Source organism: Phyllobates terribilis, unplaced genomic scaffold (genome assembly GCF_046119375.1).
Source record: "Phyllobates terribilis strain yellow unplaced genomic scaffold, ASM4611937v1 Scaffold_3__8_contigs__length_932513732, whole genome shotgun sequence".
NCBI classification, from domain to species: Eukaryota; Metazoa; Chordata; class Amphibia; order Anura; family Dendrobatidae; genus Phyllobates; species Phyllobates terribilis.
Genome location: NW_027362763.1, coordinates 745,508,714 through 745,533,707, shown reverse-complemented (window position 1 = coordinate 745,533,707; position 24,994 = coordinate 745,508,714).

Here is a 24,994-nt window from a genome sequence, read left to right as displayed (position 1 = left end):
CAGCCCGCGAGTTTTGTTTTGTTTCATTTTGTCACATTTATATCACCCCTAAGTGGGTGCCACAATGATTAAAAATTCATTAATTTACCCACAATCTGTATATAAAAATTCAAGCTAATAAAATAATAGATATGTCTTGATTAATTTACTAATATGGTTCATACAGTATAGTAATTAATAGAGTGTTCCTAGAACAATCTCATGATATTCATATAGTCAATATTTTTGCAGCAAATCTCAATCATGGTGTTTAATTAAATACCAATGCTCAATCACAAGGACTTGAACTTTCTATATGTCAGATATAATTAAATTCGCCAACATAACTCGCAACTATGTATGGGCCCAGCCAGAAAGATGAAACAATTGTACATCCATAAATTACCTGGTTAATAAACAGTCCTGGCCTAAGGAGTGAGCCTAAGCTGCGTCCCTCACCCCGACGCGTGTTTCGCCATTGCTTCTTCCTTCTTCACATGAATATCATGTTATTGCTCTAGGAAAACACTATTAATTACTAAACCCTATGAACCATATTAGTAAGTTAATCAAGCCATATCTATTATTTTGTGAGTAAAATAATTACTTATTAATCATCGTGGCACCCACTTGGGGTGATATAAATGTGATCCAGTGCATAAATAACAAAACTCTTAGGCTGAAATTCTTTGTTCACATAACTCAGAAGTTGATTTATTGTCTATGAATGTAATTTTTGCGTATGTATTGGGATATTAATTAACTAAAATCTTGAGTTTGTTACCCTTTTTTGGTTGGAGGCACCTTCTCAGAATACATTATTGATATGTTTAGCACTTTTTATGTGTAATCAATAATGAATTTTTTTAATAACATTGGTACATGACACTTTTTGATCCTTACGTGACAAACAGTCATGGGATCAGTATGATTTATATTGCAATGTGCATATGTACGGTATTACCTTTCCAATCCTCTACTGCTCCCAAACCTTCACGGTCCCTTATAAGCTTAAGTTTTTCCAGGATCTTTCACTCATGGACATGTCATCCAACAGCTATAAAATATACATTAAGAAATGAATAAATATATGTTGGCCCTAACATTGACATGGTGTTACAAAGTATAGATTCACGTCAAAGCTGCAAATGAAAATATAGAGTTTGTGTTCCATCAGATTGGTTCAGACCATGAGAAGTCTTGGAAATGGGAATTAGGATATGTACTTGCAAAGAGTTGGTTGGTTGATGGAGATGTGAACTGATACATGACAGTGCATCATTGTGAAGAGATTTATAGAGTAGTAGAACAGGATGGATTTATGAAAAGACAGGCTACCAGTGTAAAAGTCGTCAGCAGTTGTGTAAGTGCAAACGCTAAACAAATATAAACCTGGTGTCATGGCTCACCAGGAGAGGTGAATCCTTTAAGCCCCAGATCCGGGTGGGCACATGGACCCTGAGCATCAATGCAGTGAGCAGGAAGGCACGTTAGCAGCAAGGACTTTAAAGGATCACCAGGAATCCAAGATCAACAGAGTCGTTGCAGTTGAACCCCACAGGAATGAACGCAAGCACGAACGCAAAACATACAGTAAACAGCACAAATGGTGGAGCAAACCTAACATACGACTAAAGGTCTTAGAAACTATCCCAAGACACAGGTGTGTATGTCAATGGGCTTTAAATAGGTCTAGGGAGATGATATAATTGATCCATGCTCGGAAACTTGCAAAAACTGACAAAGGGTAGCAGACCCAGGGGAAGGAAGTGAAGCCCAGGATGTGTAACACCTGGCTGCTGCATTTATATTTAAGTGTAGTGAAGTCAATCTTTTTTGTGAAATTCAATTAGTAGAAAGTTACAGTAATCCTGATGAGAAAATGATTAGGCTGGATTCACACAGTCATGGTCACACGTTGACCACTGTATAACCTTATGGCAGTGTTTAGTGTTTTATTAGTGTCAATGGCAAAGTAGTATATGGAAGTTGGAGCTAGATTGAATAAGAGGAGGGAAAGATAAATCACAGGTCATTTATAAATCCAAAACTTCAGTCGTGATGTCGAGGGATGATGGTTTTATGGACAGGCCCATAGCTATGAGAGATGGTGAGGTAGTAGTCACACCTGGGCCCTGCTGTCTAGAGGAGTCCAACCATCTCTCTGTCAGGCAAGAAGGCTCTTGTATTATTAATAGCATATGTTGGGGGTTGGGGGGTCCTATTACAAATTTTCAATGAGACATCAGATTGAAGTGAGGAATAAGAGGAAAGACTCCATGACAGCAGATACAGCTGATAAACACTCAACTATTAATGCAAATTAATGTTATATTACACATCATGTGATTAACACTACCTATAGAATATACACTAAAGCATCAGTATAACAAAAGCAACAACGGTAAAGCAATCTATGAGAAGATGTTGTTAGAAGTTTCCATTTTTCGCCTCCTTTTTAAATCTGATAACTTGGAGAGGTCGGTGGAGTCTGGAAAGACAATAGCATTACCTTACATCCCTAATCTTCTTCCACTCTGTATTTCATAAATTGTTTAAAATTAATTTCCTTGCTCCTATACGCCCTCGATTGCATGCTGGCTGGCTGGCTACTTTCATGTCTGTTTACATCTCAGCCCTTCGAGTTTCTGTTATTGCCGTCTGGGATGGGCAAACAGGGAGCAGGATAAGAGCAGGAAAGCTCTTGGCTTTGGACATAAAGCCACACTTTCATTTTATTTGGCTTTCAAATGCTGTTCTTAAAGTATTTGTCTAGCATTTCATACCTCTTTGGGTTTGAGATTTAAGTCTTTTATAATGTTGGGGTTTTATGTCATACTTCTGTGTTCTTCAGCTAATTGGCATTGCAGTAAATGTTTTTCTTTCCACAAGAATAAACCACAGCTAAAGCTGCTAGAGACTGCGATTTTGTTACATCCTTTACACAGATCTGAAATTACTTTCTTGTGGAGCCTTTAAACTAAGTTAAATGATATCTGACTCTTTCAGCAAATCTGTCGCTTCATGCTTAAATGGTTCTGTTTTTCCGTTGCTTCCCTCTTGCATCACATTAGGTTGCATTTTCATTTAGCGCACACATTTTGTTTTGTTTTTTTGTATGACATCTTTTGACCACCACAATGGGTTTTTTATTTTTTTTTATCCTTCTTTATTCAAACATGAAAATTGGAAGAAATATTTAAACTTTTATAATTTTTAAAGAAATTACTTTATGACATCATATAAAATAGCACTGGGGAAGACTGCCAAGAAAATGAAGGATTTTCTAAAATAGTCTGTGAAATTACAAAAAAAAATGGCCTTTAACAGTACAGGACTGTTTTATATAAACTCAAATAGCAGGACGAGTACAATGCCAAATTCTCAAAACAAATTTAATGGTATTTATACAATTTTAGTCATTGGCAGTGGCAGGGGCCTGAAAGACGTAGTTCCCTCACTAAGGGTTCGCTCACACTAGCGTATAAATCAGACGAGTGCAATGCAAGAAAAAATCGGATTAATGTTATTCTATGAGGCAGTGCAGATCTGCGTATTTTTCTCAGCTGTATTCAGTATGAGAAAAAAATTGCAGCATGCTGTAATTTCACTCCGAAATCTGATGGGTGTGAGAAAAATATTGCATATCATACAGACCATCAGAGTGGCATCCGATTATTACGGATACATTACAGTTCTGTAAGGTCATGTGACCACACAGCATTTTTGTAGCGTTTTTTCGGCCGCGAAAATGCTTGTAAAACCGTCTGCCATGCAAAGCAATGTGAATTCGGATGTGCTGTCCACATGATGCGCTAATTAACGCACCGAATTCGCATTGCGTTGCAAAATGCAACATGACCATTTGTACCGCGATTACGCTGCAAATTCGCGGCCATTGAGGGACATTGAAAAGCAGCAAACCCGCAGGAATATGTGGATTTGCTGTGTTTCAATTAAATTCAATGGCCACGAATTTGCGGCGTAATCGCGATGCGTGTGGTACCCAGGATGAAGAGGAGACTACAACTCCTCTTCATCCCGGCTACCACGCGGTGAAAAAAAGAAATAAAAAAGCTAAAAATAAAAAAAATCTGTATACTCACCTCTCCGGTCTGCTCCCGGCGGCGTCCTCTCTCCCCGGCGTCCCACAGTGTACTTGCAGGACCTGCGGTGACATCATTTAGTCAGCTGATGGTCACGCGACCGCTGATATCAGTGGTCAGGTGATGGGCGTGACCATCAGCTGACCAAATGACATCACCGCAGGTCCTGCAAGTACACTGTGGGACGCCGGGGAGAGAGGACGCCGCCGGGAGCAGACCGGAGAGGTGAGTATACAGATTTTTTTTATTTTTAACTTTTTAATTCTTTTTTTTTTACTATAGATGCAGCATTTAAAGCAGCATAAGTTGGTCACACACTATAAATCCATGCCGGTTGCAAGGTTTTATATTGTGTGACCAACTTGTCAAGCACTTTTCCAAGTGATGCTCAAAATCGTTTGGAAAAGTGCTTGAAAAAACGCATGCGAAAACGCTGAAAAAACGCTTCTCTCTGGCAGAAAAAACGCATGTAAATCTGCATGCGTTTTTTACTGCCAAATGGAGGCAAAAACGCTCTGCATCAAATCTGCTATGTGGGCACATAGCCTAAGATTGGAAACTGTAAATGGTCTTGTAAAAGATTAATAGCTGCTGAGTAAAAAAACGCATTGTGTACGGACAGCACACGGATGACAAGTGAGAAAAAAATCATCACTCTCCCCTGATTGACAATAGGACTGATTTTTTATATGTTAGTTATTAGGCACCTTTTATATAATTCATCAATTGTGCTACTCTTTATAAGACCACATGCACACGTTGAGTATTTGGTGAGTTTTTTACCTCAGTATTTGCAAGCCAAAATCAGAAGTGGGTAAAAATGTGTGTTTCTATTATACTTTTCATCTGATTGTTTCACTTTTGGCTTTCAAATACCGAGGTAAAAAAATTCACCAAATACTCAACATGTGCATGTGCCCTAAAGCTGCGTGCCTACATTGAGTATTTGGTCGGTATTTTACATCAGTATTTGTAAGCCAAAATCAGGAGTGGACGAAAAATACAGAAGTGGTGACGTGTTTCTATTATCCTTTTCCTCTGATTGTTCCACTCCTGGTTTTGGCTTCCAAATACTGATGTAAAGTACTGACCAAATACTCAACGTGTTAACGTGACCTAAGGGTTCGTTCACACTTGTTTTTTCATGAAGGAATGATATCCATTTTTTTCACAGATAGGACTTGTACCTATGAAAGTCTATGGGACTATTTACATGTCAGACTTCTTATAGTTTTTTCAAAGACCGAGTAGTCTGTGCAAAAATTGTGGAAACATGTCTGATATTGATCCAAATGTCTGATGAAAATTGGCAATGCAAGTCTATGGGTCAGTGAAAAAATCTGACAGCATTCAGATGCCATTCGTGTACTGTCGGTCTTTCACTGACTGAGAGGCAGGAGAAGGAGGAGAAACTTTTTTTTTTCTCATCAGTGAAAACAACTGATGAAACTCAGACCAAACTCTGATAAAAATCTGATCACACTGATGAAAATCACTGATGAAATTTGGTCCATTTTTCTCGTACATTAAAAAAACTGAAGTCTGAATGAAAAGACTCAATGAAAAAACACAAGTACCCAATTTTACTTAATAGGTGCAGAAATTATGCAGGAAATCGAAAACATCAAAAACTCACCAAAAGTTCATCATGAGAAGATAGTCTTATTAGGCCATGTTCACACATTCAGTATTTGGTCAGTATTTTACATCAGTATTTGTAAGCCAAAATCAGGAGAGGGTAAAAAGCATGTTTCGATTATACTTTTCCTCATTGATCCACTCCTGGTTTTGGCTTACAGATACTGAGGTAAAATACTGAGCAAAGACTGAACATGTCAATATGGCTTTAAGCTGTGTGTCTACAATGAGCTTTTTGGTGAGTTTTTTATGTTGCATATTTTCGACACCATTTCTGCAAGTATATTGCGTTTTTTTTGTGCGTTTTTTTACATGCATTTTTTTGTGTGTTTTCGACGCTGCGTTTTTTGTCTGTTGTTGGTGTTTCATCTTTTAAATAAAGATCTTTTATTTTTTTTGATACTTCCTGCTATTTGGCTTTGACAAAACTTTATTGATGCAGTAACGTGTGGATTACATGTGTGAAAAGTGGAAAAGACATAAAGGTAACACTCACCAAATCTTCTTAAAATATATCCTTTATTGGTACAAGAGGGACATGTCAGCGTGCGGCATAGGATGGAGACCCCGAAGGGTGTGAGGGAGAGAAGAGGAGCAAAGGACAATGGCCGTTTCACTGCCTTCCGGCGCTTCAACGGGTCCAAGGGTCCAAGGTAGGTGATCAACTTACCTTGGACCCGTTGAAGCGCCGGAAGGCAGTGAAATGGCCATTGTCCTTTGCTCCTCTTCTCCTCCGCACACCCTTCGGGGTCTCCGTCCTATACCGTACGCTGACATGTCCCTCTTGTACCAATAAAGGACATATTTATGTCTCTTCCACTTTTCAAGCTTAATTTATCTTGGCTGTGCCTTGCAGGAGAAATCTTGGAGCATATGATCTGAGGTGTTTCCTTGTGATTGAATTGGGAAAACAGCATGGTGCCGTGAAGCTTCTCTTCTGTTGAACTGTGTGGATTACATGCGTTTTTGATGAGTTTCCACTGCAGAATTTCACTAAAAACATTGTGCATAAAAAATGTGCATTTTTTAGCTGTGGATTTTCCGCATCTAATGCAAGTCTATTGGAAAACTCCACACTTAAAACTCAGTGTACTCGCAACTGCTAAACTACTAGAACTGCCAGAGGCCTAGATAAGGTATGACAGCAACACTATACACTACATGCACAGGTATGGCATCGATTCATCAAAGTGTTTATGCCAGAAAACTGTTTTAAAACCCTTTGAAAAGTCGCAATATTTTTAGCAGCTGTGAGTTGCGCTAAAATTCTGCGATTTTTGGTGTTTACACGACAGTTTTAGCAAAGCTTGGGAGGGGTTGGGGCTGGACAGGTCGTGACCATGCTTGCCCATCAAAAACATCAATAGTGACGGTGTTTCTTACACCAGAAATGTTTCTCAGCTCTTTCACTAAAGTAACATTTCTGGCGAGGTGCACATCACCGATAAGGTACACTAAATTTATTAAACGGTGAGCTCCTGTTTATGAATTTAGCACACCTTAATCCTGCTTACCCCTCATTCAGGCATGGGCACAAATCGCTAGTCTTAAAGAGAACCTGATACCAGAGATAATGCTATTGACCTGCAGATATGCGGTTAATCTGCAGATTAACAGCTTTACTATGTTGCCCGGCGCCTGCAAGCAGCCGAATGCAGCGGGGAGAAAATTAACTTTATTCTCCCTGCCAGCATTTGGGTTTCAGTCATGGGGCACCGCATGTTCAGTCACCACTCTGAGAATACTGAGGGCCGCGGTAACTGCACCCCCAGCCCTGAGTGACAGCTGAGCTCCAATGCACAGCCAGTGTCGTCAGGACCGGGGGTGCGGATACAGCCGCTGCTCTGTATTCTGAGAGCAGTGGCTGAACCCCCGGCGCCCCCACCTCCGTGACTGAAACCAAATATAGGCAGGGAGAATAAAGTTCATTTTCTTTCCAACTGATTCGGATGCATGCAGGCACCGGGCAGCATAATAACGATGTTAAACTGCAGATTAACCGCATATCTGCAGGTTAATAGCGTTATTGCTGGTGACAAGTTTCCTTTAATGAATCAGACTCTAAGTGTGCCTATACAGAAAATATAAGAAGAAAGGGTGTGCGATATCACCACCCTCCAAGTTGTTATTAATAAGAAATAAATAGCTCTGGTATATAACAAAGAATGTAACATCTACCAGTAAATAATGAAAAGAACTATACTTTGGATTTAGACCAAAAAAAAAGCATCTTCCTTCTTACTGATGAAAAGTTTCTGTGTACAATGTAGTCTACGCTTGTAAAATTGTTATCTTGACAGAACATAAAATATTGAATAATTATTCCTCCTTGCATCTGTCTTCCAGTGCTAATCCTCATGACTCATCTCCGACATTGTCAAATCTTCCAGAATGATAAACAGATATTTTACACCATTGAACTATCACTATTTTATCAAAAGTTACTGTCACTAAATCTTCAGCCATGTTCCTAATATTCTGACGGGTGAATAAAATTAATGCATGGTGTGTATTAGGTGCAATGATTCAATAAGCATCTGCTTTGCATTATATATTGTAATCATTGGAAGTCATCATTTGCATTGGTTGGCAAGTACAACTTATTCTCACCTAAGAGACTAATTTCCTCCTGGAGATAACTGGTAATGACAAGTTTAATGACTAGTTATTGGCAGTAAAATACAAAAATTAATATATGACCAAATTACTCATGCATGAAAGATTCTTAACTTGGTGGAAACTATTTTAATCATTAGAAAAATAGAACAAATGTGTTACTAATGTCAACTCCTAACAGAAGAACACAGTGAATTTCCTGAATTCATTTCCAAAGTGCTTTCAAGAAATTAACAAGTAGAGTATTTAGCTGAATATTATATGTTCCCATGTGTTTGAAGGGGGTTTTCCAACACAAGGATATAGTAGGTGACAAATGACAAATAAATCACATCTACACATTTTGCATGATGACATTATTTTCTTACCTAATTTAGCTTTGACCCGGTCTGCTAGTAAGGACAGCCAGAAGGACTGTGGTTCCCAGGGCTACCAGAGGACATGATTCTGGGTGTGTTCCATTAATACAGAATATGTGCATTTCATTTTTATCGTAATTATTCTTGTTATTATTATTGTACCCACTGGATTTTAATCTCCTAAAGAGTTTGCTCACCTTTTGGGGACAATGTATGTTTTTTTTAAACTCATGGAATTGGAGCGAAAATCGTTTTTGCAATTGGGTTTCATGAAAAATGTTGCACCGTTTGACTTCTAAAGCATCTGAGTTGCACTGATTATTGCTGGCTAAAGAATGAGTTAACTGAGGATCCATCAGTGAGCTCGTTCTTAGGCCACATTCACATGTTCAGTATTTTGGTCAGTATTTTACATCAGTATATGTAAGCCAAAGCCAGGAGTGGAACAATCAAAGGAAAAGTATGATAGAAACACGTCACCACTTCTGTATTTTTCACCCACTCATGATTTTGCCTTACAAATACTGATGTAAAATACTGTCCAAATACTGAACATGTGAACATGACCTTACAGTTTGACTGGGAATTTGTACCTCTTTCCAGTCTTTTCTTTTCTCTACTCTTCTCAGTTAACTTATGACCACATCAAGGTTGACTGTGGAGGGAAATAAAGTTTGCAAAATTCAAACGGCGCAAAATTTTTAATGAAACCCAATTGCAAAATTTACTTTTAGCCCCAATTATATATATTTAAGTTAAAAAAAGTCCTCAAAGGTGGACAACCCCTTTAATGACCCATGATGAAAATGTACGTCAAGTTCAGGAGCTAATTCCTGCATCCTAACATTTTCCTGAGGCTAGGGTCACACGACCTCTTTTCTCTCATCCTAGAAAATCAGTCTGATTATGCTAATCATACTCTGATCAGAGTATGATCAGACTGTGATCAGATTTTCTAAGATGAGGAGAATAAAACAGAAAGCATCTCCTTCTTCTCCATTTAGTCTGTCCATGAAAATCGGACTGTATTCATGTCATCCGAGGGCAGTACAATTCTTTCCTCGGACTCATAGACATGAATGGCCGAATGCGATCTGATAATCGGATGCAGCTTGTACTTTCTGCGATTTTTTGCGATTTTTTTCTCGGACCGACACGGTTCAAGGAAAAAATTAAACATGTGCACAGACACATAGAATAACATGAGGACGAGTGGTATCTGTCAAAACGATGGATTGCACTCGTCCATTTTTTATGGTCGTGTGTAGAAGCCCTTAAACTGACCTCCTGGATGTTGCCAGAGAACCTGCAAGATCAGGAGCAGAAGCAGGGCTCTAACACATAGCCATGTTCCTGCCTCAACTGTCAGGACTGAAGCTAACCTCAATAGTCGAGGCCAGTATTAGGTCAGCATTCGATTAGTATTTTTTCTCAGGAGTGGGAGCCAAAACCAGGAGTGGGTGATAAATGCAGAATTGGTGACTTCTTTCTATTATACCTTTTCTCTGATTGTTCCTCACCTGGTTTTGACTCCCACTCCTGAGAAAAATACTGACTGAATACTGACCAAATACTTATAGGGGGATCTTGACCTTAAGTAGATAAACAGTGGAATGGGGCTCATCTGTCTCCCCATCGCCCCACCACCATCGTTCCGCAGAGAGCCTAAAAAAGTTTAATATATTTTTTAAAAATAAGCAATCCAAGAATACAATTATAAAACTGATTTCCCCCTACATAAATTGTTTAATGATGTAAAAAAAAAATTTAAAAAAAACACATAATTGGTATCACCATATCCATAATGATCTGAGCTATAAGCAAAGCATGCTATTTAACCTAACCCATACAATGAACTCTATAAAAACTAAAATAAAAACAATTGCAAATATTTTGTTTAGTCCATGTCAAAAAGTCACATGTACCCCAAATGATATCAATAAATCATCAACTCATCCCGCAAAAAACAACAACAAAACTTCACACAGCTGTCCACTGCAGAAAAAAATTAAAATATATGGCTCTCAGAATACAGAGACACAAAAAGAAATCATTAAAAATTGTTTCTATGGTGCAAACATAATGTACTATTAAAAAAATGTGTACATTTGGAATTGCCTCTATTGTGCTGGTCCGCAAAATAAATTTAACATGAACATACTGCATGGTGATTTCCGTAAAACCTAAATGTAAAAAATAATAACAATAAATCTTATCGATAAATTATATGTATCCAAAATGGTAACATTAAAAAATACAACTTGTGTTGCAAAAAGAAACAAATCCTCATATGATCCTGACGGTGCAAAATGCATGGGTTCTTATGGGGTTAAAAGGGTTTTCCCAAAAACAATAGATATCACCTATCCACAGAGTGATAAATGTATGATTGCTCATGGTCCACAAATGATCATGGGAATAAGGGTCCTGAAAACCAATGTTTGAATAGAGCAGTAGTGGGCATGTGTGATGACTGCTCCATTGCTGCTCTTCGCACAACCTGATGAAGGACAACATCTGCATGGGGTGCATCTTCTTACGTTTGTGTGGGTTTTCTCTGGGTACTCCTACACTCCATGATGTGAATGATAACAGTACTGAGAAATATGCTGGCCCTTTATAAGCAACAGAAAATTAAAGAGTGACTAAACTTTTTTTTTGGGGGGGGTCATAATTTTGTCCAGCATTGGAAGTTATATAGCTTTGCAAATTACTTTTTTAGGGGATTTGTCTTCATGCCTGTAAAACAATGCATGCAAGTGGCTTCCAATCCATTGCTCTTCCCTGGTCTATTTGTCTGCACTCAGCTGCACTGATATCAGAATGTACTCATTTGGAGTACAGGTGATGGCAGTGACAGTGTCAGCACTTGAGTCTCACCAAGGGCTCATCCAGATGTCCACAATACATGGACTGGCCGCGGTTCCCCCGACCGCTTCATGTATTTTTATCAGGCTGTCACGCGTGGGTTGATACATGAACCGATTTGCACAGATGTCTGAATGGACCTTTAGAGATTGTTCTGGTAAGTACAGAGGAGGAGACTGGTGCTGACCCTTTCACTACCATCATCTGTACTCCATATACGGTAAGTATATTCTGATATAAATGCAGCTGAAGGCAGACAAATAGACTGGGTAATAGAAGGGGGTTTGGAAGCCACTTAAATGCAATTTATTTACAAGAATGGAGACAAATTCCCTAATAAATTGATTTCCAATTTTCATAATTTTCCATGCTGTACAAAATTATAAAAAAATAAAAGTTTAGTTACTCTTTAAGAAAAGAAATAAAACAGAAAATACATTTTTACTTATTTTTTAAGCATAAAATTAATATTTAGGTTATATATATATATATATATATATATATATATATATATATTTACAAGCAGTAGGAAGCAAAAGTGTAAAAACTATGGCTTCCAGTATTTACATACATAGCTGTAACCACCAGGGTAGCTGGTATAGGAGTTACTTTTTGGCTTTTTGGCCTAAACCACTAAAGGGACTTGGTTTCTCTCCCAAAAAAGAACACATTTATCATTATAGAGTCAGTTTAGTTATGTCAGTGAACATAGGAGGAAGCAATGGATAATGTAATGCAGAATAACGCCCTGCTTCTCATCTGCTCAGTCAACTAGATCTATATCCTGAATTGCTGAACATCAATTCTCATCACAGAAGTACTGTGGCCAATAGCTTTAAAAATGAAATTGGACAAAATCAGCTACTCAAGTGCACATAAGTGTCTTCAGATATTTAACTCTTTATGGACTTAATTACAATATATTATATACATCAACAGTGGTCTGAAATCTGGGTCTCCGATAGTCTAAGCTTTGCTGCCAAGCTGGCACAGCAGTTTAATAACAGCAGTAAGATTAAAGGGAGCCAGTCACCATGAAAATGCAGTCCAATCTGTAGGCACAGTGGATAAAGTAGGAGTAGCAGGGTAGAATAATATATAATTTTGTGATAAATGCCTGCATATCACCTATGCTTTTATCATTTAAACCTTTGCTATTTTTGGTATTTTTGCACCGGTGGGCGGTATTATCAGTGATTGACAGCTTTTTTTGTATAAAAGTGCAAACACAGATAGATGTCAATCACTGATTGGACTGCCCACTGGTCCAGAAAAAAGCAGAGTAATAAATGATAAAAGCACAGGTGATACTGAGGCATTTACCACAAAACTATAAATAATTTTCTGGGCTTTCCCTGCTCTATAACCTGCAGATTGGACTGCATTTTCATGGTGACATGTTCCCTTTAACATGCTGTATACCACAGATGTAAAGGTGTAACGTAGACATATTTCTATTTATGCTGTCCTACATTTTGATCTTGTGAAATGTACAAGCCAAGGCTCTGTTTCTAATAGCATCAATCGTTTTGCTCCCACAAACATAATCTCTTATACCCCATTTAAAGACATGTCTATGCCCTCTGTTGTGGACACCCTCTTTGAACCAAAGTGGAGAATCCGTTCTTCAAGATCAACTCCAACTCTGCTGGACTTTAGCTGCCCGTGTATCAATTGGAAACCTAATCATCTGAATAACTGCCATGTATTATCACATTTCATATGGCTGGCTCACTGCCGCAAAATCAACTGTAGGCTCAAAACTAAAGAGGATTGTCTCTGATGCAGGGCGGACATACCATTGGTGCAACCTGTGCAGCCGCACAGGGCACCAGGACGTAAGGGGACCCACTTCTACCTCCATAGCAGGTGGAAGTGTACGTTATGATGAGCTATTAGACTATGTCCGCTCTTGCTTTGTTGTGACCATGACACCTATGCCAGATCAAATATTCAAAGAATACCAGTAATACCTGTAGAAGTCTATATTCTGTCAAAAATAACAGAAAACCTAAAAAAAATCCTGATGGGCGCCACAACAGCAGTCTAAATAGTACTCTACCTTACCAATAGGAATCAGTTTACTCCTATGTCAGAAACTAAAGTTAGGGGATCTGTAGCACAAACAAGGAGAAACTGAATAAATCCTAATTATCAAAAGTATCACTTTTAAGTAGAAATGTCAGGAGATACTAATCAGAAATGATCATTGTAATCATGTGAAGTTGCAGTAGAGGATGGATGATCTCCGAGACGTTATTTCTTTGAGTTACTGTCATGTAAGAACAACGTGCAATGGGCTCTTATAATGGAGAAACACATCTCGCGCAAGCTTCTGGTGTATTCGCTGTAAGGACTGCCGAGGTCTCTTTATCAAATTTCCAAAGCCATAATCTCTTCATTGCATCCAATTATCTGTATAACAGGTAGACATTGATTGTACTCTATAGCTTCAGGAAAGAAAAGCACATTACATTGTCCAGGAAGATTGCATTTCTAGAGGCTGGATGGATTGAGAGTTATTGGGGAGCGCAGTTTTATTCCTCAGGAAGAAGTGACCCTTCAAGTTAAAACACAGAAATAAAACCTGCATATAATATTTAACCCCCTCATGTCCACAAGTCACCGGTTACTCTGTGTCGAAAGCATAAAATTAATCTATTGTAATGCAGCATTTTAAACGAAAATATTTATCTTTATTTCTCCATCTATCTGTATTTTTATGGGAAAGAAGTGTAAAGGAATAGAATGTTGATGTCACTAGTTATTATTATTATTATTATTATTATTATTACTTAGGGAAGAGGAATTTTTTATAATTGTAAAATCCCCTTAGGGTAGTTCACGTGAGCGTATAAAAAAAATTGTTCAGACTTTCATCCAGAAAAGTGGGACTTTTTTTCTCACTTTTTATTTGTATACAATCCGTTTTTTTTACCAGCAGCTATTAATCATGTACAAGACCATTTACAGATTCCTGTGCTACAGAATTGCAATGTATCCTTAAACAGCGAATGATGTACTGTGGCTCCGTATGGTATTAGATTTTTTTGGTTCACCCATAGACTTGAATTGGTGAGTCTTATCCTATTTATGGAAGAAACTAGTGCAGGTTATGATTTTTATCAAGCGCAGATTCAGTCAGTTAATAAAATTGCTGACCTGCACGGCCTTATTGAATAACATTTGTCCGAAGGCTGTCTATTTTTTTCCCGGACCGGACTTGGATCAAAAATATGGTTGTGTGAACATGCCCTAACTGTGAAACTCAAGGCAGATTCTTTGCTGTGACTGGTATACTGAACAAAAATAATATGGTTGTGTAATGTGCCAGAGCTGTCAGTTCTAGACTCGGTCCCACAAATGCAAGTTGCCCAGGTGCTCTGTGCATGATAGGTTCTTAAAGCTTTATTTCCAAATAAGTTACATTAGGTCATCCTCTATCCATGGGAATAAGGGATAAACTACTGATTGCTGGGGGATTGGATGCAATCCCAAAATTGGGGCTTGGCTTTCTTCAGCAGTCCAACAATGGATGCAGCAGAGGTCCATCAGACAGACCTCGATTTCATTCAAGATGAAGCTCCGCCGAGCCTGGTGCCAGAGTCCCAATCTTGGGATCACAAAGAATCACAGCGGTCTGACTACCAGGAATCAGTAAATTATCCATTGTCTTATGGAAAGGGAATAACTCAAATTCTTTAATAATACAGATAATAATACATGCTGCTGCACGTCACTTGAGTGTACAGGAGCATCTTGCAAAATGGCATCCCTTCTCACTTCCTGCTCTGCAGCTTTTGGCTGAAGCTGCACCTCACAGACTTCCTCCTTTGCCTTGCATGAGTACTCACTCTGCACATAATTCTTGCAATCTGCTCCAGATTAGCTCCTTCCTTCTGTATTTGGGACATAATTATTAGCAATGGGTAAGATAGATCTTAGTATCAGACTAACTTATTTTCGGTCTGTGTGCTGTTCAAGAAAAAAAATGACTTTACATAGACAGCAGTACGACCAACAATATTATTCAATGGGGCTGTTCAGATGCCAATTTTTTTTCTAATGTGGCGCCCCTGAGGGTTCGGTCGCCACAGAGGTATTGCATCTCACCCAGAGGTGTGGTATCTCACTCTCAGGTAAGGAAGGAGTATGGCTCAGGACCCTAACACTACATCTACTACACCACATTTCCGGGGGACAGGGCGATAATGCTCCTACAGTAGAGCACAAGTGTCCCTGATCCCTGGCTGGAGTGGGGAGGAACCACTTAGAGAGGGGGAATTATGTAGTGGATGGGTGGAGGACGTAGATTCTGGGAGCACATAGTAAGAGGTATAAAAGTAAGGAACCATTTTGGTTCAGTTAGTTAGTAGCAGAGAGTGAAGAGAGTTCAGCCCAGTCAGTCAGACTGAGGTGCTGACAGGGGGCAGAGGCTCTGTACGAGCTCTGCTCCACAGGCAGGCCTAGTTAAGAGGTCTGAGCCTGAGAGAAGAGAGGAAAGAGGGAGCAGGAAGGCTCCAGGACAAGGAGTGAAGGGACCCTAGGGTTACGGGCCGTGCAGCAAGCCACCCGTAAGCCCGCCGCTGCCAGGAGGTAGGGGGGTCAGGCCAGAGAAGGGGAACCGGGTCCCCCAACAAGCAGAGACTACAGGGCTCAACTGGGAACCGGAGGCTGCAGCACTTCAAGTACAGCAGGCCGTCCACACCAGCCACTAGGAAAGTAGCCACATAGGGCCAGGGGACGGAACACACGTCGCCCGCCAAGGCCCGAGGACACTGGACAGTGGAGTCGCCAGGTGTTAGATACAAGGAGAGAGGCCAGAGAGGACACACAAAAGGGGGTCCTGCTAAGTGCTCCAGAGCTGGGGGAGAATCTAATCGGGTTCTCCCAGGAGACCAGGGCAGCCGCGGCCCGCCGCAAGGAGTTTTGCCGCCAGCAGCTGGCTCAATTTGAAAAGGAGCGCAGCTCACGGCACAAGTGGTGGGAGAGATTAGAGGCCCAGAACCTGCAGGAGAAGACCCGGGCCCGTCAGTCCAACGAGGCTGCTCACGGCCCCAGAGAAGAGGGTACCGTTGTCAAATTTGATTTAAAGGCCGGATGGGGGTTCACCTGAGACTCGCACACAGACATTGATTTGTTTGTGAATAGAAGGGACGTGGAGTCTCATCTCAGAGCGGGTCATCCTGATCGGGACCTCTACCCCGAAGACATCGTTACATATGCCAGGCATCGAGGAGTCAGGGGTTGGTACGCCCTTTATGTTCACAGAGTGGAGGAGGAGAGTGAGTTCTACCCCTGTGAGATTGAAGACCAGGCTGGGACAGCTTCTCGAGGACCAGAGCCTCCCCGCAGGGAGCAGTATAATTAGGAACTTTAAACAGCCACCAGTACCCGTGCAGAGTGGACACTGCAAGTTCAGAGTTAATGTGTATGAACAGTTAACCCATTTATTAAGTTACCCGGAACGGGTCCAAAGACTAACCGGCTGAGGACTGGGAGCAGCCACTCCTTGTAAATAGTTGCATCTTTTGAGGTGCCCCATATTGGTTTTATAAGAACCTACAACAAATAAGTACCTCGGAACAAAAACCCGTTGGAGGTGGCCGAAGACGAGGTCCAGCATCTGGATCGCCTAAGCCCTGCAGCCACCCCAGGGCCTCCGTTGAGGGTTTGGGACGGGTCCCTCATGTTCGTCTGTTACCAGTTGCATGTTGCTCTTTAAAGAAAATGGACACCTGGTCGCGAATTGCACTGTGGCCAGTTGATCAAAGATTACTTGAAAATGTTTTATATGCCTTATATATATGAAAAGTTTTATACAAGTGAAAAGAATTTTGCAATGTTTTATATAATGTAACCGGTAACGTTGAAGGAAATATGCCTCCCATAGAGGGAAGAAGTGTTGTTAATAATCTTATATGTGGACATGTCCTAAAAATTTTGCAAGTCTTTGAGAAATATTTGTCTTTTACTCTGTTCCAGCCTGCGGACGTGCTGTGTTTTACCAGGGGGGAGTGGCGCCACTGAGGGTTCGGTCGCCACAGAGGTATTGCATCTCACCCAGAGGTGTGGTATCTCACTCTCAGGTAAGGAAGGAGTATGGCTCAGGACCCTAACACTACATCCACTACACCACATTTCCGGGGGACAGGGCGATAATGCTCCTACAGTAGAGCACAAGTGTCCCTGATCCCTGGCTGGAGTGGGGAGGAACCACTTAGAGAGGGGGAACTATGTAGTGGATGAGTGGAGGACGTAGATCCTGGGAGCACATAGTAAGAGGTATAAAAGTAAGGAACCATTTTGGTTCAGTTAGTTAGTAGCAGAGAGTGAAGAGAGTTCAGCCCAGTCAGTCAGACTGATGTGCTGACAGGGGGCAGAGGCTCTGTACGAGCTCTGCTACACAGGCAGGCCTAGTTAAGAGGCCTGAGCCTGAGAGAAGAGAGGAAAGAGGGAGCAGGAAGGCTCCAGGACGAGGAGTGAAGGGACCCTAGGCGTACGGGCCGTGCAGCAAGCCACCCGTACGCCCGCCGCTGTCAGGAGGTAGGGGGGTCAGGCCAGAGAAGGGGAACCGGGTCCCCAACCAGCAGAGACTACAGGGCTCAACTGGGAACTTCAAGTTCAGCAGGCCGTCCACACCAGCCACTAGGAAAGTAGCCACATAGGGCCAGGGGACAGAACACACGTCGCCCGCCAAGGCCTGAGGACACTGGACAGAGGTGCCGCCAGGTGTGAGATACAAGGAGAGAGGCCAGAGAGGACACACAAAAGGGGGTCCTGCTAAGTGCTCCAGAGCTGCCTGGGAGTCGACTGATCCCCTCACTCGGTAAACACAGGACGACGCGGGAAGTTATAAACCTGCAGTAATAACTTGGAGTGAAAGAACTGTGAGTAAAGACCCTGAGACTGCATTGCAAAGACTCCGCGTTGTCACTACTGATTCCCTGCACTATCACCACCATCATCCACTCACGCTGCCCTGAAGCTACACTCCACCTGTGGGGAGTCACATCACCTAGCTGCACATGCCACCAGCTTCAGCAGACTGCCCCGCAGCGACGGTTACCAATAACCGCAATCCACAGGTGGCGTAGTCGGACTATTAAAATCAGATACACATAGGCTACCCTGGTTTGACCGCCCTGGGTCACGGACCGGGACACCGCCATGGTGACTACAACCCCCAGCATCCACGAGGCCCGGCTCCGGGTATTCCCCACGGCCCAGGGGGCGCGTCACTAACATGGTCTTCTTGTCTATGTGAAAAAAAATTGTAGCATCCACTAGTGTCTTTTGTATTTTGGATGAAACTCGCCTATTCAAGTTCATGTGTGCGAAAAAATAAATCCAATCCCTTACGGATCATCCATATAGCTTATGATTTTTATGGATACATTGCAATTATTGACATAGGGAACTGTATTTGGTCTTGAAAATTTTGTCTATTGCTGATACATAAAATGGATGCCATAAGGATGACATTACAGATCAAAAATCATTCATTTTTCTGGATGGAAATCTGTCAATATTTTAAACACTCATGTGAACTTAGCCTTACTAAGATGATGCACAGAATAGATGCAGAATAAGAAGTCTGAGAAGTGTAACTCTAGTCATTAGCTGGATATAGATGTCATAGAAGGGAGTTGTCATGCTCATGGGTTCGATCCCTGGAGTTTGTGTTCTGTGGTCGGCTTCTCTTTCCGCCGAGCCACAGTAGACACACCTTTTCTCTTGGTGTTTGGGTTCTGCTATTCTGGCTGCAGTCTTTCTAGTTTTACACAGGTTTTTTAATTTTTTAAATACTGATGTAAAATACTGACCAGTTGAGGGCTTAGATACAGGTCAATGGACAGCGGTAATAAAGCAGTTAAAGGTGGTGGCATTAGTTTATATTGGGAAAGTCTGTCAAAAAAAGTTCCCCTCAGCCCACGGTCATACGTTCAGTATTTGGTCAGTATTTTACATCAGTATTTGTAAGCTAAAATCAGGAGCGGAACAATCAGAAGAAAAGGGGGCATGGATGGAAGGAAGGATGGATGAATGAATGGATGGATGGATGGATGGATGGATGGATGGATGGATGGATGGATGGATGGATGGATGGAAGGAAGGATGGATGGATGGAAGGATGGATGAATATGGATGGATGGATGGATTGAAGGTTTGATGGATGGATGGATGGATGGATGGATGGATGGATGGATGAATGGATTGAAGGATGGATGAAAGGATGGATGGATGGATGGATGGAAGGATGGATGGATATGGATGGATGGATAGAAGGTTTGATGGATGGATGATGGATTGAAGGATGGATGGATGGATGGGTGGATAGAAGGTTTGATGGATGGATGATGGATTGAAGGATGGATGGATGGATGGGTAGTCAGACAGATAGAAACCTGGACAGATTGATTTTAGTTTATTTAAGGTAGACTTTGCATGTTCTAGCTGATGTATTTGTGAGGTATCATTTAGTCTGTTAAGGTGATGCAGTCTGTCCTAAAGTACCCTGAGGTCTGACATGTTTCATGCTGTCTTGTTTCCTAGAATAACACTTTTGCTGTTGCAATTTTATGCTTTAATTTTGTCATTTTTTTAACTCTCCAGAAAAAAATCAAATCACACAATTCAATGAAAATGCTAGAAATAGTTAGGTCCCCATTCATCAGTGCATTTTCGCAAATTTTTTGGTGTGAATAACTTTCAATTAGAATCTTTTTGATTTGCAACAAATTCATTGAAGGATTTGTGCCTTTTTTAACCCCCTTACCAACCAGGCAATTCTTCATTTGGCGTTTTAGTTTTATCTTCACCTTCTTCCAAGAGCCATAACTTTTCTATTTGTCTGCTGACATATGAGCTTGTTTTTTGTAGGACGACTTATACTTTTGAATGCGACCATCCATTTTATAATGTGTTGTATTGGAAAGCAGGAAAAAAAATCCAAGTGCAGCGAAGAAGCACAGTTCCGGAATTATTCTTTGGATTTTGTCTTTACAGCATTCATTATACAGTAAAAATAACCTGTCTATGATGATTTTACAGGGCAGTATGATTACAGTGATACTAAATATGCATAGGTTTTTTTTTATTTAAGATATGAAAAAATATTAGGAAATTTGTAAAATTGGAGCTGTGCAAGGGCTTATTTTTTGCACCCTGAGCTCACATTTTTATTGATAGCTTTTTGGGTTAGATACAATGTTTCAATTGCTGCCATAGTCTGTAGTGTTGCAGTAGCCGAAAAAACTCAATTATGGCATTTTGATTTATATTCTTATTACAGCGTTTACTAATAAGGTTAATTAATTATATATTTTAATTGGTCGGACTTATGGATGTGGAGATCCCACATATGTGTAAGGCTGAGTGCACACAATGCGGTTTTAGTGCATTTCCGGGGGAGTTAGATGTGAGATGTTAATTATGGCCAGGGAAAATGGTTGCCTAGTGGCACATTCCCAAGTTAAAAAAAAACAGCTCACAGCATAAATTACGTGAATAGAAATGCTAATGAAAATTGGGTGAATGGGACTAGCTGACACCCAGCTCTTTTGTTTGGTGATGTCAAGGTGTCAATCAGATCTTTTCATGACCAAACAAAGTAAGGCTGTGTGCCCAAGATGCGGATTTAATGCGTTTCCGCGGCGCCATTTCCGCCGCGAAAATGCATTAAAAATGCATGTTAAGTTATCTGCCATGTTTCCCAATGATAATCCGCATGTGCTGTGCACATGCTGCGGAGATTTCCGCTGCAGATTATCATTGCAGATCCGCAGCACAACCATTTCTTGTGTGTAATCGCGGCAAAATCGCCACCATTGACCTGCATTGAACCGCATAACATCCGCTTGCATACATGTATGCATGCGGATGTTATGCGGTTCAATGCACGTATGGTATCCGGGTCTGGAGAAGAGGAGACTCTCCTCCAGACTCAGGTACCATAAGTAAAAAAAGAATAAAACATAAAAAATAAAAAAAATAAAACATTATACTTACCTCTCCGGCGGCCCCCGGTCTTCTATACAATGGCTTCCTCTGTCATCGGCGTCCCGCGGTGTTCTGAAAGGACCTGTGGTGACGTCATTTAGTCATGTGATATCAGCGCAGGTCCATTCTGAACACCGCGGGACGCCGAGGACAGAGCACGCCCCCGGAGAAGGAGACCGAGAGCCGCCCGAGAGGTAAGTATAATTTATTTTTTATTTTTTACGTTTTAAGGGTATGTGCCCACGTAGCGTTTTTCAAGCGGATATGCTGCGGAATTTCCGCAGCGTAAACGCTTGTTTAACGCTATGTTATCCGCCCCCCATGGTCCCCAATGTGATTACGCAATGCCCATGCTGCGGATTTTTCTGCAGCGTTTTTGCTGCGGGGAAAAATCCGCAGCATGTTCATTCATTTTGCGTTTCCGCAAGTGGAATTGCCTTTGCAGTGCAATAAAAATCGCAAGGCAATTCCGCATGTGGAAATCGCGCGATAAACGCACGATAAACGCGTGCGGAATTCCGCATGCGTTTATCCGGGAGAGGACATGCAGAAATGAAGCAGAAAATGTCTGCTTCATTTCCGCAGCGTGGGCACATAGCCTAATTCTTTGTTTTTTTTATTGATGTTGCATTTAAAGCAGCATAAATTGGTCACACACTATAAATCCATGCCAGTTGCATGGATTTATATTGTGTGACCAACTTGTCAAGCACTTTTCCAAGTGATGCTCAAAATTGCTTGGAAAAGCGCTTGAAAAAACACATGCAGAAATGCAAGCAAAAATGCTTAAAAAACGCTTATTCCTGGCAGAAAAAAACGCACATAAAATCTGCATATGTTTTTTCTGCCAAGGAGATGCAGAAATGCTCAGGAAATGTCTGTTTCATTTCTGCATCGTGGGTACATAGCCTAAAGAAACACACAGACACAGTGTAAACACTTTATTTGAAACACAACATACCCAATCTTTAATCATTTAAATGAGCCAATATACTCACTCCAGTTCTTATGGTAATCCAAGGGCTTAAGCAATGTCACACCAACTTTATTTAGCCCCAAAAATCATTTATTGATGCTCAAAAACACTGCAAAAACGCATGTAAAAACGCGTCAAAAATGCATGTAAAAACCGCATGCGTTTTTCTGGCAAGGACAGACAAAAATGCTCAGGAAATTTCTGCTTCAAATCTGCATCGTGGGCACATACCCTAATTGTTTGTTTATTTTATTTTTTTAATATTAGTAAAAGGGGGTGATTCAAATTTTTATATTTTTATATTCTTTTATATTTTTAAAAACTTTTTTTAATTTTTACTGTATTTCTTAGTCCTCTTAGTGAACTTGAACTTGCGATCATCTGATCGCTTATACTGGATTAATCAATGCCACAGTACGGCTGCATATAGGACTAAACTCTGTCTATGAACACCATCCACAGAGCATAGTCATGAAAGGCACAGGGGTCTTAAGTAGACCCCTGGCCATCATTGCATTCCATAGACACCCAATGTTCACATTACGAAGGGGTCGATGGGCAATTAGACCAGGGCGCCCTCCCAGGCCGCGCAATGTAAATGCCGCTGTCAGAGATTGCAGGTTAACAGCCATGGTTGGAGCTGTTATAGGCGGAGGTTAATTTTAAAATTTTTATATCAATGTGGCTTTTCTAGATATTTTAGACTGATTCATCCTATGCAACTTTAAAAAAAAACGTAAATTTTTTGCTCAGATGTACTCCAGAACCCAAACCTCCAAAGTGTTTTTTGGCACATCAGAATTTTTTGCACATATTTTGCGACATTTCGTGAAACATGCAAATTATATCTCTAAAAAGGCACATAAACAGCTAAAGAGGTTAAAAAAAGACCGTATTTTACTTTGCATAAAATTCTTGAACATCGTGCACCATTGTAAAGAATTAGGCGCACAAAAAAAAAGTTTAAAAGTGACTTGAAAAAAACAGAAATGAGGAATTGTGGTCTTAGTATTTTTACAATTATCGACAGACAGCATTAGTTTAAACACAAAAATTATATAGTAACACAAGAATTTAGAATACAGGAACGTGGATAGTCTGTACGCAAATTTCCAATCCTATTGTGCCATCTAGTGGCCAAACTACATCTTGCCAAGGCTGCTAGTTGCAAATTGCATTACGCATTAGAGCTCAGACGGAGGAAAGTATGCTTCTATTTTTCCTAGATTGCCATTTACCCTTTGCACAACCCCATCCCGACAACACGTGCAATCAATAAATTTGTTCAGTTGCTGTTTCATTCTGTCTTCTCCATGCTTCTTGTGAAAACTTAGAGCACTGCAGATGTCAGATCAGATAGATTCCCCTCTTACATAGATATAAAATATGAGCATTGCCTGGTGAAATCTATTTCAAATTCTTGGCTTCTTGGAACAAAAACACGTACAAAATGCCTACAAATGAGCAAACTGGGCCAATGTCCAAGATCAAAGCACGTAATATATAGGCTTGAGTTCTGTTAACTGCTCTACGATTTTCCTACTTGCTATAAATTAGGCTGAATTGATATTTAGACACGTTCTTCTAGGATATATACATCAGGCATTATGTCCTAAGTGTAACAAATTTTGAACACTGGTTTGAGTTACTTATGAATATGCCATTCAGCATGTGGATAATGGGAAGAATGGTGTTCTCAAAGCATTGCTGATCTCAGAGTACTGAGATTACAGAAAGTTGATTATAGATACCTAGATTCCCACCAGAACTCAAAGACAGAAGAACAGGGTATGTGACGTAAAGATCTAAGTGTAATACATCATAATGATCTAAGTTAATGTCGAATGGGGGTGCTAAAAGGCAGCAATATTCCAGGTGTCTGAATCAAGTCTAAAAAAGTCAAAAATATTAGAGTTAAATACCTTGTAAAAAAAAAAATTCCTGAACTCCCAATTCTGACGCTGTTTTACATTTTGCGCTGCGTCACTCCATTGCAGAGATATTCCAATTTATGTGAAATCTCTGCTTGTAGTGCAACTGGGCATGCGTTTCTTCAGGGTCTTCTCTGGGGGCATGCACTTTCACTCCTCCCACCCAGAAACTGCAGAGCTGTGACTGACGGTCTGAGAGTGAGGGGTGAAGTCACATGGCCTCAGCGAAGACTGTGAAGAAGTGCTCAGTTGGACTGCATAGAAGAGATTTCACATAGTGCCCTCCAGAATAAACAAATTTGAATATCTCTGCAATGGAGCGATGCTGCACAAAATGGAAATGAGGTGCGCTCAGGAGTTTAACTAATTGTTTTTGAGCACGTGGCCAGTCCTCCTTAAGAGTTTATTCACAAGACAAATTTTTCGATCCCAAATCGGTTCACTTAAGCAATATTCACAAATCAGACTATGCAGATGATTTAATGTGGAATTCAATTAAATAATTGTATCATGCACAAT